We start from the raw sequence: 17,561 nt of genomic DNA, 5'->3' as shown, positions 1-17,561 counted from the left end.
TTATGGCTCAACCATATTGGCAGCTGGTGCTCTGCCCTCCTACAGGGATCCCCAAGATACATTTTAGTTACAGGGTATCCAATAATTTACTCAATATTGTATAGGCTGTTCCTCATTAAAGGATGCATATTCAAGAATTGTCATTTAGCATTGGGTCAGCCTGCAAAAAATTATGTTCTACAATAACTGGATTAATATCCTAGACATTACACCCAGGGAAAAAGAGTACTGGATATGACCAAAAGTATTCATGTTACTCATGACTAACGTATCCCTATGGGATTAAAGTGTGACTGATTTTCTCTAGGTGTATTTCCTTTCTCTGGAGATCTGGAGACTGATCTTCACTCAGGACTGGATCCAGACAGGGTTTCTTTTTTTCTTTTTCTTTCCTCCCCTTTTTTAAATAAATATTTATTACTTTTCCAACAATTTAAACACTACACACAAAAAAGAACAATACAATACAATACAGAAACACTACATAACACTAACACATCAAACTAACAAAACAAAACAAAAACAGTTTAAAACACATCAAACAATTTCAATATCTTATCTTTCATTCACTTATTTCAACGACCTCCTCACACCTCCCTTTTTGTATTCCACTTCTGTTAATTATTTCAACAGTTCCTTTCCATCTTCCTCTGTTTTCTATCCTATAATTATCTTAACACATTCTAACCTTATTTTTTCCTTTAATATTCTATTAATCTATTTATACTTAATTCTTTATAACATTTCTACTAAAACCATATAACTTCATTCCAACATTCTTCTAGCATTCATTAATTTTACAGTATTTCTGTAAATAGTCTTTAAACTTTTTCCAGTCTTCTTCCACCGACTCTTCTCCCTGGTCTCGGATTCTGCCAGTCATTTCCGCCAGTTCCATATAGTCCATCAACTTCATCTGCCATTCTTCCCGGGTGGGTAAATCTTGTGTCTTCCAATACTTCGCGATGAGTATTCTTGCTGCTGTTGTTGCATACATAAAAAAAGTTCTATCCTTCTTTAGCACCAATTGGCCGACCATGCCCAGGAGAAAGGCCTCTGGTTTCTTCAGGAAGGTATATTTGAATACCTTTTTCATTTCGTTATAAATCATCTCCCAGAATGTGGATCCAGACAGGGTTTCTATGCCATTGTGTACAATGTTGACATCATTACCTTGTGCCAGGGCTGAGATGGTCTTGGTCTTCCTTTCATGACATCTTCCTTTATCCTCACATTTGAAGTGGCTGGGTAGCAGGGGGGGTCTCATCTGTTACTCAAATGCTGTATCAAGGATGTATGCCTCCGGTACTTGGGATACACCCAAGTGATTGCTGAGCACAAAGGCATTATGGGGACCCAGGATGTACCAGTTTATACCTGACTCTCAGATCTGGTCCAACATGAACCAGATGTTTCTCCAGTTCAATGTATGCCACCATCTCTAATCTAATTCCAGATTCTTGCTGCATGTTATTTTGCTGTCAAATTCATACATTAACACTGTGGTGTGAAACGGTTTCGTATGGTTGGCTTCTGTGCTTCATTAGCAATGCCAGCAAAGTTCAAAAATAACATGCTTGAAATCCAAATTTCCCCAGCTTACAATATTTGATTCTTTTGATTCTGAACTCCCTTGCCCTGAAATTCTTACTCCATTTGTAAAAAACAAGAAGATATGCTGTGAGCATATCTGCCCATTTTGCACCTGCATGGCTGGCATCCAGGGAAGCACATTCAGGTGTTTATTAACACCTTCTCAAATGAAAATTGCCCTTGATTGCCAGAATGGACTTCAAATGTTAACATAGAAATGTATTTACAAAACAGTACCTTGGCACCTGAGAAATGAATTAGGCCACTAATCTCAATCTCTCTCTCTCTCTCTCTCTCTCTCTCTCTCTCTCTCTCTCTCTCACACACACACACACACACACACACACAGTCTCTGATGATGGCAGGGTTTTAAAAGATGTGGATCTTTTCCGACTTGTAAAACTAGCAAAAATCATCAAAGGTGTTGTCCCCAAATTTGGCTGCAGTGAACTTTGAAGTGAAATTAGGGGAGTCCCCATTGGGTAACATAAATGAGGAGTTGGAAAGGGTTCAAAACAAAATTTCTTGGGGGCAGGTTTTCACTGTATCCCTAGTTTACTAGATGTTGTTACAAGCAAAATTAAGTGATTTCCGAGGTTTCCCTTCAAAGCGAAACAACCAAAGAGTTGTGTTAATTGATACTAGTGAATTTCTAAGGTGGCGTTGTGCCTTTCACATTCTTGTGAGATGCAGGGAAACCTTGAGATGTTGATTTCAGTGTCCTGCCATAACACAGTCATCCAACACTTGTGAAGGCATATATTGTTGAAGGCAATATATGCAGGCATAGTACTCCTGAGTGACTGTCTCAACTCAGGTCCCTCCTAGCTTTACTGAGCACCGCAGTGCCATTCTCTTGCCTCCTTTGATCATGTTGCACATGTAATGAGCAGTTTTAATATCTATGCTAATATTGCCTGCTGCCTCAGCCTTCTAAGCTTGACATGAGCCGCTGTGGCAGCAAAGGAATTGTTATCTAAATTAAACTGTATCAGCTTTGATTGAAAAGGAAGGCAATTTTATTAACCAGTCACTTGTGGGAACATGTCATAAGCTAGCCCAGGTTTGACTAGATGTCACGGGAGCCCGGTATCTCTTGATAGATGTCAAGTTCAGATGCTTCAGATAAAGTACCCCTTCTCCTCTATAAACTTTTTATCATGGAAGGGGGGCTGATGGTTGCCCAGACTATGTAACAGAGGTTAACTTCATCCACGCAAGACTGTTGCAGATCAGTCATGGAAATTAAGGAAGTTGTAGCCCATAGCCTTGAGTATTTATCCCAAGGGGGTGCCACACCCCTGGGAGACTGCCTGCTTTCTACACTATTTACAGTAGTAGTAGTACTGCAACGTGCTCTAAGTGGGGCTACCTTTGAAGGTGACCCGGAAACTGCAATTAATCCAGAATGCGGCAGCTAGACTGGTGACTGGGAGCGGCCGCCAAGAACACATAACACCGGTTCTGAGAGATCTGCATTGGCTCCCAGTACATTTCTGAGCACAATTCAAAGTGTTGGTGCTGACCTTTAAAGCCCTAAATGGCCTCGGTCCTGTATACCTGAAGGAGCGTCTCCACCCCCATTGTTCAGCCTGGACACTGAGATCCAGCGCTGAGGGCCTTCTGGCGGTTCCCTTATTGCGAGAAGTGAGGTTACAGGAAACCAGACAGAGGGCCTTCTCGGTAGTGGCGCCTGCCCTGTGGAACACCCTCCCTTCAGATGTGAAGGAAATAAGCAGCTATCCTATCTTTAAAAGACATCTGAAGTCAGCCATGTTCAGGGAAGTTTTTAATATTTAACGCTGAACTGTTTTTAACACTTGATTGGGAGCCGCCCAGAGTGGCTGGGGAAACTCAGCCAGATGGGCGGGGTATAAATAAATTGTTGTTGTTGTTGTTGTTGTTGTTACAACAACAACAACAATTTATTTATACCCCGCCCATCTGGTTGGGTTTCCCCAGACACTCTAGGCGGCTTCCAACAAAATATTAAAATACAGTAGTCTTTCAAACAGTTGGCATAATGCCTAAGTAACCATGCATAAATTTTTAGCTTTAATCTGGGACAGAGCATCCCAAATGCCCTTTTCCTCTAGGAACTACTTAAGATGATGCACTGCTTTCCACAACCTTAGGTGCCATTAGACATCATCACTCCACAACTCATCCTTATCACAGTCTGACTTGCATAACTAGCAACCAAAATGACTTCTGTTAAGGAAAGACAAAATTCAGATGTTCAGAAATGGCATTTCTGGAGGGACCACAGGGCAGAGAAGTCAACACTCCGATGTTGAGTGGGAAGATCTGAAGAGGGATTGTGGGTATGTTTGGCTGAACATGGGCAGAGCCCTCCTGAGAGGTGGGAACTCTTGTTACAATTCCTTTCAGAGCTTCCTGCTCCACATGGGAAGTAGAGGGAGAGGGGACAGAGTGCATAGCCCCACAGCCCCTTCACAGACACAATTTCAGAAAACATGAACAGGGCTGTCATGCTGGAAGCAACCACCAAGAATGAATGCTGGCATAGAAAATAAGTATCTGCCAGCACAGCTATCCTATACACACACACCACCACTTGGTAGTCAATCTGATGGTTACTTTGAAAAAGAAAGAAGGAAGGAAGGAAGGAAGGAAGGAAGGAAGGAAGGAAGGAAGGAAGAAGAAAACCCCCCTGCTTATTTCCTAGTCCTTTGATGAGTTTCTGTCTGCCGACTCTCCACTACTGCACATGAAAAATGCTTTCTATAATTTTCCTTTTGTCCCCACACAAGAAGCCACTTATCTGTCTTTATCAAGTTGATAGTGTTTGGTTGCAGAAGCTCTAGCCAGGTCCAAATCTGGAATTTAAAGTTCATACTTCTGCCTATCTCTCCCTAATCTCCACTCTTCTTCTCTCCTTTCTGTACCATCAGAAATCAATTTGCTGACTGATGATTGCTTGGGCAGACTAGAGTTCCTGCCCATTCTTCTTCCTGCTGGGTGTTGAATCCACTTGTCAGAGCCAGTAATTGGATATGTTCATGTTCTCCTCTTCTGCAATGATAGAAGGGGGAAGCTTGCCAAACCCTTTGTTCTCCTGCTAATCTCTGCTGTGAGTTGGAATAGGGAATAAACAAGAGTCAAAACTTTATTCTCGCCTCAAACAACTGAGCAGTGCTGAGCTTGTTTGGGTTGCCTTTCACAATTAATATGAATTATAATTAACATTTGAAACCCTGCTCCTCCTTCAAAGGAGTACAAGGTGAGAAGGTATTTGGAGTTATTCAGTTTTCCCTTGTAACAACTTTGTGTGGTAGAGAGTGACATGTCAAGTAAGGATTTGAACCCAGATCTTCCAAATCCAGTAGTATGACCATTGTACCACATGGGTTCTAAAATATCATGGGCTCTCCCAGACTCTCACATCTTCAGTTAGGGCTAACAGAAGGAACCTCCTACCTGCAAAAATTATTCTACATATTTCTAGATATCCATTTCACAGTTCACATCACCCGCCCCACTGCCATTGTTACTACTTTCATGACTGTGGGAATGAACTTGCCCACAACAAAGTTCTTCCCCAAATTCTCTTCTATGGCGATTATGTCAAATATCTTTGAACATGGGGGAATGTCCATTCAAATAAATACGGCATCTGATAATACTGAATTTCAATATATGCTGCTTGAACGTGTTTGATAGTTGAAAAGCAATAATATTTGTTCAGCAGTTTTTGATCATGGGCGTAAATAGTAGTTGACATTGCTGGTTATCTGACAGAATTTACTTTGGAGTGTTTTTTATATTTGGCATCTTATGGTGTTGATTTATTGTTTTACAATTGAAGGAGCGTAATTAGTGAATAGTTCAATAGCTATATTGTTAAATGTAACTGTGGATGATCTAATTCTGCCTTCAGACACCAAACCTTTCCACCAAAGAATATTTGTACAATGAGAAACATCATTCTTACAGCATAATTCAAGGTGCTCATTATACAATCCCTAAATGTCTTAGGCCCAACATGCTGTAGAGATCACTTCGTCCCATTAAACCCTCTGAGATCCACTGCCATCTTAATTATGCCATTTGCATGTCAAGTTAAAGGAAGCCTAGAGTCAAGACCAGAATTCTTGGGCTGAACTTGCCCCCATTGTGGAACGTCTCCACATATACATTCTTAGCACTTTTCAGAAGACGTGTCAGGAAGAAGTGTGACATTATCTAAACCTCCTTAATGTACTAGCTTCCCAGGAGTTGGGGTGGGTGGGAGTCAATATTCAAGTACGCTATCCATCACCTGAAGTCTGCAACTCAATCAGACTGTCTATACAGTTTTCGAACATCCAGCTGCTATTACCTTCCTCATTTACATTTCCCATTAGGGATGCACCCTGAAGTGTGGAACATAATCAAAAATCACCCTCCATTTATGAAACAATACTTGAAAGGCTGGCCATGTGGATTTAGAATGGCATAATCAGCCTAATGATTTTAAAAACTGGTGTGCATTCTAAACAGTGCAACACATTTTCTGATGAAATCTAGAATGCCATCCAGAAAGTTGTGACTGCAGCACTACATCTCCAACAAAGGACCTTCAGAACAAGGAGTAATCAGTGCATGATCCTAAGTTAACTCCCAATGCACACATGTAGGCTTCTTGTAAAGTCCAGCCCAACATAGTTTCCTGCTTAAAGCAGTGAAGCAAATACCTCTCCCTGTATTTAAGGAGCATAGTAACCAACACCAGATGTCCTTTTGGAACACCACACAAACACATAACACAGTAAAAAGACAATAATATTTTCTGTCCCCCCCCTCTCTCTCTTTAATTAAATCTTTATTATTTTTAAAAATATACATTTATACAACATGTATACAACACTCTCCGTTTTTGTTTGTAACAAAAAAGAAAACTATGGCAACTGAAGCACAGATACTTTGCATACCTCACAATACACATGACACTACAATTTATGAAAAAAGAAAAGAAAAGGGGGGGGGAATAAAGAAGAAGAAAAAGTAGTTGAGGTTTTAAAAAAGGCTTCCAAACATTCTCATTGTACGTTACCTGTTAAATACAGACCTAGACTGAGCCTTGTAGTATATAAAGGTAAATGACAATTTACATAGAAATACAATAAAAAATAGAAGAAATAAGTAACTGTGTGGTAAAAGAATATTTTCTGTCCTCTCATGACATCCAGAATCCACCGCCTGAGGCCTGACCCACCCTGACTAATAGTAGGACCAGTAATCAATCTGCATATGGGGTGTTAGGGGAAGGGTAGTACCTCTGCTGGAGGAGACTCTGGAGAGTCCCATGGACTTCAAGAAGATCAAACCTGTCCATTCTGAAGGAAATCAGCCCTGAGTGCTCACTGGAAGGACAGATCATGAAGCTGAGGCTCCAATACTTTGACCACCTCATGAGAAGAGAAGACTCCCTGGAAAAGACCCTGATGTTGGGAAAGATTGAGGGCACAAGGAGAAGATTGAGGGCACAGAGTACGAGATGGTTGGACAGTGTTCTCAAAGCTACAAACATGAGTTTGACCAAACTGCGGGAGGCAGTGGAAGACAGGAGTGCCTGGCGTGCTCTGGTCCATGGGGTCAGGAAGAGTTGGATATGACTACATGCCTGAAAAACAACAACAAAGTACCTTCTGGTGTAGTTTGTCCACCTTTGCATTCAGCTGTCACCTGTGACCCTTAGAAGCTATCAGTGTGTGGCAGCAGCCTACCTTCGGGAAACAGCTTTGAGTAGCAGGCTGAACCAGGTGAGAGTAGGTGATAGGTCTCAAACCCTTGGTCAATTAAGAGACTTCCCCTGCATTTGAAGACAGGCCTCAGCAGATTGATAGATAGATAATACTTTATTCGGCTATAAGCCCACAAGGTAAAACCAACCAATAAATAAAATAGCATTTTACATTCTAAAATATCAACTGAAATATTTCAACGCATAATCTCCTTCACGTTACATACAATCTCTAGATGTACCATATTGTGGCCTTGAATATAAAGATGGTGGATAGAGTTTACTAGATTTTTAATAGTCATGCAGCATTCCATGAAGTCTTTTATATGAAAGAACTGAATTCAGGAATCTGGCAACCTGTAATGTTCTATAAGAGTCAATGTCCTGGAGTAAATAGGCTAGATGTAATTCAGGTGGTTTAGTAACAGTTTCCAAGATGATTGAACTCAGAATCCTTGATTGGGGAACAATATATAAAGGACAATTAAACAAGATATGATAAAGGGATTCTATTGATTTGCTGTCACATGTGCATAAAACAGAGGTTTTACCGTTAGAAAATCTATTACTCAGCACATTTGAGGGGAACACATTAAATCTGGCTCTAACAAAAGCGAATCTATGCGATGCAACCGATAAGGTAGACAGATATCGAGGTATCTGGGACATAAATGTAATGCCCTGATTTATCGGGGAACATGTACCTCCACCTGTAGTAAGATTTTGTTGCAAATCAACCTCCTCCAATCTTTGTTTGATGACCTTTTTTGCTGTAATTAGATCTAAATTTAGTATATCGGAAGGAGAGATTCCATAAGACAACAGTTTGGAATGGATTTTTGTTGCCCATGGGCTGGTAAATTCATCTCTCCAAAGGCACTGAATAAGATGGTAATTGGGCAATTTATGCCAAAGGGACAGCCAGTAATTAAAGGCATGTCTCCACATCAGGATCTCTAAGGAGGGGGTCTTAAGTTCTAAGCGAATAGCCGAGTTGCTTACACAGGAGGGTAGTTTCAAAAGGCGTCTGAGAAAAAGATTTTGCAATGTCACCAGAGGCATGAAGTTTACAAAAGCGCCCCATAAAGGGACCGCATAGGCCATAGTCCTCAGCAGATTGAGTGGATGAGACCAATAGTGGGTCAAATGGTCAAGAAGGTGGTTTCTGCACTTCTTGTAGAGGGAAGCGAGGGGCAGGTGGGGCTCTTCTACCAGGAAGCTGGCCCTCTGCTGCCTTGGGGGATATCTTCGGGAGAAGAAAAGGCTAAGGAGTAAACATTACACAAATCTGGAGTCCCTTAGATGGTTGGACGGCACCAACATTATTTTTGAAATTTGTTTTTGCGTTTCAATTTTCTTCACTTCCTCCAGACTTCTGCTCTGCGTAGCATTATTCTTGATGAGGAGGTGTACAGAACTCAAGAGCTTGCTACTATTTTGCAAGATTGTCTTAATCAAGGCATTGCCCAGCTGTAGATTTTGAAGGGACTTTTCTTCTTCTTCTGGACGTATATAGCTACCTTTGCTTTTTCATGGAGAACATGAGATGGAGAAAAATGACAGACTATAGTTTGTAACGTGGCTGGAAAGAATGTGCCCCTTCCCTCCTCTGCTATTGTTGCATTCATTGTCAAATAAATGAAAATCAATAAAAAATATTTTAAAACAAGAGAAAAATGTATACTCATGGGGCATGTCTTCATTTGCCCCAACAGTTGCTTGTCCCGTGCTGGTAAGAGGTTTCTGTGTCTTGTCATCAACTACTGTGTGAACCTATCTGGTTCCTCAGTTTCCTACACTATAAATGAAGTCTGGCCTGACCCAGTTCCCCAGGACAGTTTCCCATGAATGGCAGACACTTCCCACTTCCCCAAATTTCGGGTTTTGAGGGTCCCTCCTCCAGCCCTTCCACCTGAGATTCTCTGAAGGGTGATGTTGGGGACAGACAGCTGGTCCTTGTGGATGCAAAGCACATACAGGTCTGCTACTGACAGCAGCCAGATTAAAGTCCAGCCTCTGTGATTTATATTCCAGAAGGAGAAATCAGATTTTTCTGAAGGTGAAACAGGCAATCAGCCTGATTGCTAATTAGCACCTCGGCCTTAAAATGCTAGCATGGGTGATGTCAGGATGAAACCCTGCCTGTGCCAGTAGAGAGATACCTTAAGTGGCAGGCGAAAAGGCATTTTCTTCCCATTCTGGGAGGAAATAACGGTATTTCAGGTTGTCAGCGCTGTGATTGATCAGGGAGATGTTATGCAGATAAGCTTTTTGCATTTTGGTTGACATTGTGCTGGAATTTACATCTTGCTGTGCTGAGTGTTTTGCAGACAGCTGGAAATAGGAATATGCTATACCTTGAAGTGTATACCAGTGTCAGATTCGTTGGCTGCAATCCACCTCCCCCCTTTGGGCTTGCAGAACAGCCTGCATTGTACTTTTCCTTTCTGACATGCCTCCCACATAAGGATTCATCCCAATTTATCGATTTCAGCAGTACTGGGCCCCTAAGCCAGGACAGGACTAGTTTCCTACTGCTGGAATCTAGCAGCTCAGGGAGCAAAACTAGCATGGGTGATAGATGGAGCCTGGCAGTTCCTGCAGGGGGTGGGCAAAGATGAGCATCTCAGAAGTTTGTTGGCTTTTCAGAAGAGATGGACCCTGCTTTGCAACTAAAGAAAACAAATGCCTTGTGAAAATGGCCCTCAGCTGTGCTTATATTTTGGGAGGAAACACAAATAGGGGGAGAAATGTTTGCCTGGTGATGGCTGCAGTGTGATTCCTCATCCTCTCCTAATTCTCTCTTCACAAATGCTGTAACAAAAAGGGAGGAGTGGGAGATGCAATATTGCAGTGAAAAACAGACGTTTATTTTCTTTTTTACAAGAATGTTCTTTCTTGATACAACCTTCCTTTTGCTGGCTTGAAAACACCCCCGCAAAATGCCGGTGCAGCTCTGCTTCTCAGCCCCCCGTATTGGTTTCATGACACAGAATGCATACCTTGGTTTGAACAATAAATCGTGGTTGGTTGACAGCAGTACTGCATTGGGAACAGTTCATAATACTCCTCTGGGTGGGGAGATCAGTATGTGCATATGTGTGCGCCGATTAAATGCACTGCACTCAAAGGAATCCTGAAGCAATTATGTGATCTGACTAAGATTTGCTTTTTGTTTAATGTTTTAATCAATGCGCCATTACACTCATGCACAACAGGAAAAAGAAGCACCAGGCTGAAAACCGTAGCAAGTGACAGATGTCCAGTGCTTGGAACAAAGGGTAGACATCAGAAACAGAATTATGGTGAACCACTAATGTATCAGTGACACTCTGCAAACAAGAGTGGAGAATTCAGTCCCCTCAAATACAGGGAGAGATTCAGATGGGAAGAACTTTGTAATAATTACATGGCATTTTGTGTGACTATTTATTTTGTCATTTGTTTGTTTATTACAGTGGCACCTCTAGTTACAGACTCAATCTGTTTCCGGGTGCCGTTCGCACCCTGAAAAGTCCGTAACTAGAGCGCTGCTTCTGCGCATGCGCGCGGCACGATAGAGCGCTTCTGCGCATGTGCGAAGTGCACAGAACGCTTCTGTGCACGCACCGAAACCCAGAAGTATACACTTCCAGGTTTGCTGCATTCACAAGTGGAAAAGACACAACATGAACCTAACACAAAACGAGGTATGACTGTATAAGCATTCCACTCTTCGGTGAAAGGTCACTGTGCCACCAAAATAAAGTATAACACATTAATGGCACATGGAAGTATTTAGCAGTCCCTGCCAACTGATGTCATGGTCCAGGTTCCAGACTCTTCCCTCCAGCGGGTTGGGACAGTAAGATGTACCGGTGGATTTATGAGACAGCTAGGGTTAAGATTCCTTCTCACCGTTTCCTAGGCATCTAAACAGCTCCAAGATGAAGGTGTCTGGAGCAACAAAACATAATAGACAAAAGCATTTCCATTGGGTAAAGGGCGCAGTCACTGCCCTGGGTGAAAGCCTACAGTTTCCCTGAATATAAGGGTCCAAACTAAGTCAGCTGCACTTAGGACCCATTGAAATGTGAAAAATTAGTCACCAAAGTCCCATTGATTTCAGTGGGGGCTAAGTGTTATCCTGGATACAGTTGAGAGTCAACCTCCCCTCCTTCTTAACTTTCAGGAAGTAGCTTCCCTTTCTATACCAGAAAATTAAATGTGGAAATGTTTTTAATGTGGCTTTCCCCTTTGTAAAAAAACCAAACAAACAAACAAAAAAAAAACAGCTGAGAAGTGGATGGGGAGAGCATAATCAGGACATATGAGTAAAGGCAATAGAAAGTGATAGAACACATTGCTACCGTTTGTGGAGTAGACGGGAACAATATTAAAGAATATAAAACTGTGCAGGGGAAACAACAACGGTATAAACAGTACAATGAGAATGATTGGAAGACTCGTTTTGTCATAAGTCTTTTTTATTTAAGTGTTTATTTAAGTATTAATTAGGAAGATTAAGTTTTTTATGCACGAAAATCTGCTTTTTCTTCTTTCTTTTTTCTGTATTTTCTTCTTTTCTTTTTTCTTAATTCTTTTTTCTTTAATTTTCTTTTTGTAGTATGAGATTGTAAATTCTTTGTATATGTGTGTAATTTAAATTAATAAAGATTTTTTTTAAAAAAAGAAAAAGAAAAATAGAACACATTGCTTTGCATGTAGAAGGTCTGACACTCAATCTCTTTCATCTCCAGGCAAATGGTAGGGAAGGGCCTTGTCTGAAACTCCGCAGAGCTTGTGCCAGCCAGACTAGACAATACTGGTGTCAGAGACATGGCCGGCAGAAAGGAGTCTGCAGAGAGGGAAGGAAGAGGCTGAAGAAAACAGGAACTTGATTCTTTCGCACAACGAAAGTGAAGTAAGCCCTTCTCGCTCTGGAATGCTGCCTGTAAGTTTTCGCAGCGGCACAGAGATGCAGGAGGCAGGTGGTAGTAGAGGGTTGGATTCAACTCCAGAGGAGTAGGAATTGACTGCACCTGAGTCTCCAAGAAGTAGGAGGCAGAGCAAGCAATTAGAACAAAGGAAGACCAGCAGGAAGCAGGGGCAGGCCTGGGGTATATCTGGCCTTGGGAAGGGTAGGAGGCCATTTGCGTCAACTGACTCCGACAGTAAGGAATGAGTTGTGGGAGGCTCGGATTGCTGAAAGCCTGTTATTGCTAAATAAACCTTAGCTAGTAAAACTGCTAGGGACACGGGTGGCGTCTAAACCACTGAGCCTTCGGCTTGCCTATCAGGAGGTCGGTGGTTGGAATCCCTGCGACGGGGTGAGCTCCCATTGCTCGGTCCCAGCTCCTTCCAACCTAGCAGTTCGAAAGCATGCCAGTGCAAGTAGATAAATAGGTACCACTCCAGTGGGAAGGTAAACGGCGCTTCCATGCACTGCTCTGGTTTTGCCAGAAGTGGCTCAGTCATGCTGACCACATGACCCAGAAATACTGCCTGCAGAACGGACAAATGCCAGCTCCCTTGGCCTGTAAAGTGAGATGAGCGCTGCAACCCCAGAGTCGTTCACGACTGGACTTAACTGTCAGGGGTCCCTTTACCCTTTACCTTTAGTAAAACTGCCAGCGTTCCGTGTCTTGTTTGAGAGAAGTGTTAAACCTGACAACTGGCCTTGATGAACCGATGTGCTGACTCTCTATAAGGCAGCTCTCTTTCCTCTTCTGCATCACAGCCATGATGAAAACCACAGACATATCCCAAAGCTGCTTCCATCCTTAAACCAATGGGAGTGTAGTGCTGGGGGCGGGGGGAGTTTCCTCAGGATCTTGGCTCCTTCCCTATAAATCCCTGATAAGCCTGCTAGCCACACAATTAATGTTTATTATTATTATTATTAGTTTAGAAAAAAGTTACCTTGTTTTCTCTGCAGCTGGCAGGTATCTTAAGAGCATGGTTCTATTTTTGTGAATGTGTTTTAGATGCTAATGTTTAATGCAAAAGGGCAAAAAAAAAATACAATTTAGCTAACAAGATTAATTATAGCATTATAAAAATTCCTGATGAAGCATTTAAACTAAAATGTAAAAACTTTATCTCTGAGCTTTAGCAACTATAATAATTTGAAGCCATGATCATTAATTTTATTCCTTTGCTTTTCAAGAGTTAAGACTCTTAATAATGGGCAAAATGAAATGGAGATCTAAAAACAGAGCCTGCAGAAAAGCAATGCTGGATTGTTTTCCTAAAACAGCATTTGCCAGGGTGTTTTGCCAAAAAAAAAAGCAGGCAAAAAGGACACCTTTTTCTTATTTTGCCCATGTGCATTGCAGGAGCAGACGGGGGCTGGAATACAAAAGGGAAGAAAATCAATAATCTAGCAATACCAGCTAAGTATGCCTCAAGCGTCATAACTGTTATATGCCTGTTGTCTTTGCCCATGAAGTTTTCTTGGCAGGAATACTGGAGTGGCTTGCCGGTTCCTCCTCCAGGTGGATCACGTTTGGTCAAAACTCTCCACTATGACCTGTTCATCTTGGGTGGCCCTGCTCCGCATAGTTCATAGCTTCTCTGAGTTATTCAAGCCCCTTCGCCACGGCAAGGCAGTGATCCATGAAGGGGAAGGCTGATCGCCGAAGAATTGATGCTTTTGAATTATGGTGCTGGAGGAGACTCTTGAGAGTCCCATGGACTGTAAGAAGATCAAACCTATGCATTCTGAAGGAAATCAGCCCTGAGGGCTCACTGGAAGGACAGATCCTGAAGCTGAGGCTCCAACTCTGGCCACCTCATGAGAAGAGAAGACTCCCTGGAAAAGACCCTGATGTTGGGAAAGATGGAGGGCACAAGGAGAAGGGGATGACAGAGGACGAGATGGTTGGATAGTGTTCTTGAAGCTACCAGCATGAGTTTGACCAAACTGCGGGAGGCAGTGGAAGACAGGAGTGCCTGGCGTGCTCTGGTCCAGGGGGTCACGAAGAGTCGGACACGACTAAACGACTAAACAACAACAACATGCCTCAAGCATTTGAGTAGGGATGCTCAACCTGCTCAAAGTTTTCCAAGTAGAACCAAAGTGAGCACAGAAAACCCACACAGAGAAACATGCAATGTGCCTATGTATGTGTGTGTGGAGGGGGTTGAATTGGTTCATAAATGGGCTGAACCATCTCCTGATTTTGTTGTTGTTAAAAAAAAACATTACTTCCAAGTCAATCATTTGCGGCCTACCCATCCTGAGTACATTTTGCTCATGCAAGGCTGTCATTTGCGGCTTTATTTATTAAGAAGTTTTATATCCCTTTTTGACTTCGGTCCTCAAAACTACCAACAACATCCATGGATCCTGTTGACAGACGGCAGGTGTCCACTACCTGATTTTTACAGAAGACGATTTTGTTGTTTCAACTGGCTTCTCTTGCTGAGTGGAAAGGACTCTGCCTTTGGTGTTGATTTTATATTCTTAAAGCTATATTTAGTTATTCTTTTTTTCTACTGTTTCTGGACTTTAGACTGGTGGGATGGGCAATACTTTTTTAATTACAGAAAGGTAGCCGTGTTGGTCTGCCATAGTCAAAACAAATTTTTTTTTCCCTTCCAGTAGCACCTTAAAGACCAACTAAGTTAGTTCTTGGTATGAGCTTTCATGTGCATGTTCTGAAGAAGTGTGCATGCACACGAAAGCTCATACCAAGAACTAACTTAGTTGGTCTTTAAGGTGCTACTGGAAGGAAAAAAAAAATTTGTTTTGACTTTTTAAATTGTTACTACTGTATTTTTCGTATTGTAAACTGGCCTGTGATCTTTGGATGAAGGGTATTATAACAACAACAACAACAACAACTTGAAATATTTAAATAATATCTTCTGACTTCAAATTCATTTTGTTAATTTTATCCATCCTTTCATTTTGTTAGTATCAGTAGCATCTTAATCCTGTTCCTGTCTTTTATGGTGTTAGCGACTACAGCCAGTTTGGTGCCATCTGTAGATTTGATGACCATCCTTTGTCTAAGTCATTTACAAAGATGTTAACGTTGGATCTAGGACACAGCCTTGAGGCAGCCTACCTTCCATTTATCTCTAGATTGACAACACACCATTGATTAGCATTGTTCCCGGTACAATTTGTCAACTGCCTAACAGTTGCATCATTTAGCTCACATTTCACCAGCTTGCCAACAAGAAGCCATGCTGATATCGAGACAATCTACATTGCTCTGATTTACCGAGTGAATGCTACTATAGAAAAAGGAGACAGGTTTAGTCTGGCATTACTTGTTTGTCAGGAACCTGTGCTGCCTCTTTGGTTTTTCTTAAAGGGGTTTATTTGCTGTGTTTTTTGTTGTTTTTAAATGACTGACTTCCTGTTCTATACCAACTTGTCTTACACAAACTTTTTGAAATGTTCCTGGTTATGTTTTCAGCTTCTGGTTGTTTTCTCCTGTAACTGTTTTAAGAAATATTTCGGTGGTTTTTAATGTACAGTGGTACCTCGGGTTAAGAACTTAATTCGTTCCGGAGGTCCGTTCTTAATCTGAAACTGTTCTTAACCTGACGTACCACTTTAGCTAATGGGGCCTCCTGCTGCCGCTGCACTGCTGCTGCGCAATTTCTGTTCTCATCCTGAAGCAAAGTTCTTAACCTGAGCTACTATTTCTGGGTTAGTGGAGTCTGTAACCTGAAGTGTCTGTAACCTAAAGATTCTGTAACCCAAGGCACCACTGTATTTTATAATGTATTATATCTTCTTCTATGGTGATCACTCGTAGTGAAGTAAGATTGTCTTCCATGAACACGGTCTTAACAGTGAGTCCATAAGTGACTGCGGAGGCCAATTCTGGATTATATTGTTGTTGTTGTTGTTGTTTAGTCATTTAGTTGTGTCCAGCTCTTTGTGACCCATGGACCAGAGCATGCCAGGCACTCCTGTCTTCCACTGCCTCCTGCAGTTTGGTCAAACTCATGTTGGTAGCTTCGAGAACACTGTCCAACCGTCTCGTCCTCTGTCGTCCCCTTCTCCTTGTGCCCTCCATCTTTCCCAACATCAGGGTCTTTTCCAGGGAGTCTCCTCTTCTCACAAGGTGGCCAAAGTATTGGAGCCTCAACTTCAGGATCTGTCCTTCCAGTGAGCACTCAGGGCTGATTTCCTTCAGAATGGATAGATCTGATCTTCTTGCAGTCCATGGGACTCTCAAGAGTCTCCTCCAGCACCATAAATCAAAAGCATCATATATTGTATTATATAACCCTTCTTGAGACAGCTAAACTCTAAAAGGTGCCGTAAAAAATACTTTTATAAAGAGTCAGTGTTTTTAATCCCCAAATGCTCACAATTTGACTGCTTAATGGCTTTTTCTAAGAGTTCTCCAAGTATCAAAGGGAAACTGACCAGACAGCAGTTTCCTGAATCCTCATCTCCAACCCACCTTTTGAAGATGGTGACATTTGCCCATTTCCTGTTTTTCAAGAATTTTCAAAAAGGATAACCAAGAATACATAAGCATTTTCATTTGGCATCGCAGGAAGCAATCCATCCAGCCTTGAAGATTTCAATTTATTTAGAGTGTGTAACTGCTCCTTCACCGCCTCTTTATTTATCTTGAGCTGCAGCTCCTTCACTTCATCACTCGATTTATTTCTCCCAGGTTGGGCAGATTCCTTTGTGGGAGAAGACTGAAGCAAAGTAGGAGCCGAGTGGTTTGTCCTCCTCCATGGTTGCTTCCAGTTGACCTTCTTATTTAACATCCATGCCTATTTGTTTATACAAGGTTTACACAAAGCAGGGAGATTATATGATGATGGCTGTTTGTTGAGCGTCCATTCTGATTTGTTTGCTTGGAGGTTACATGAGAAAATTTCAAGCAACTGCTGTCCTGAACTTTTCAGTGCATTTTCTCACCACTTTTCTTACTGCAAAAAGGGAAATTTGTTGTCAAAGGCCTCAAATCCTGTTTAACTGCACAGTCTGAATTTGCTGGTATGCATTGAGTCCCACTCACAAATAGTCTGGCGGCACCTTCTGTTGCCTTTCTTCTAGATTCATGGGACCTACTAATCCCTTGTTTTTCCTCAGCCTCTGAAACAAAGCTTTAAATACCTGCAGAACCTTAGGCCTGAGGGCCAAATGTAGCTGTTCAGGCCTCTCTATCTGGCCCTCAAAACCCTCCTCAGGCCACACCCCTCAGTGTGGAGCTAAGAATGCAAAGGTTGTAGGTTCGATCCCTGTAAGGGACAA

The sequence above is a fragment of the Podarcis raffonei genome, chromosome 13 (genome assembly GCF_027172205.1).
Source record: "Podarcis raffonei isolate rPodRaf1 chromosome 13, rPodRaf1.pri, whole genome shotgun sequence".
Taxonomy (NCBI): domain Eukaryota; kingdom Metazoa; phylum Chordata; class Lepidosauria; order Squamata; family Lacertidae; genus Podarcis; species Podarcis raffonei.
This window is presented reverse-complemented; position numbering follows the sequence as displayed.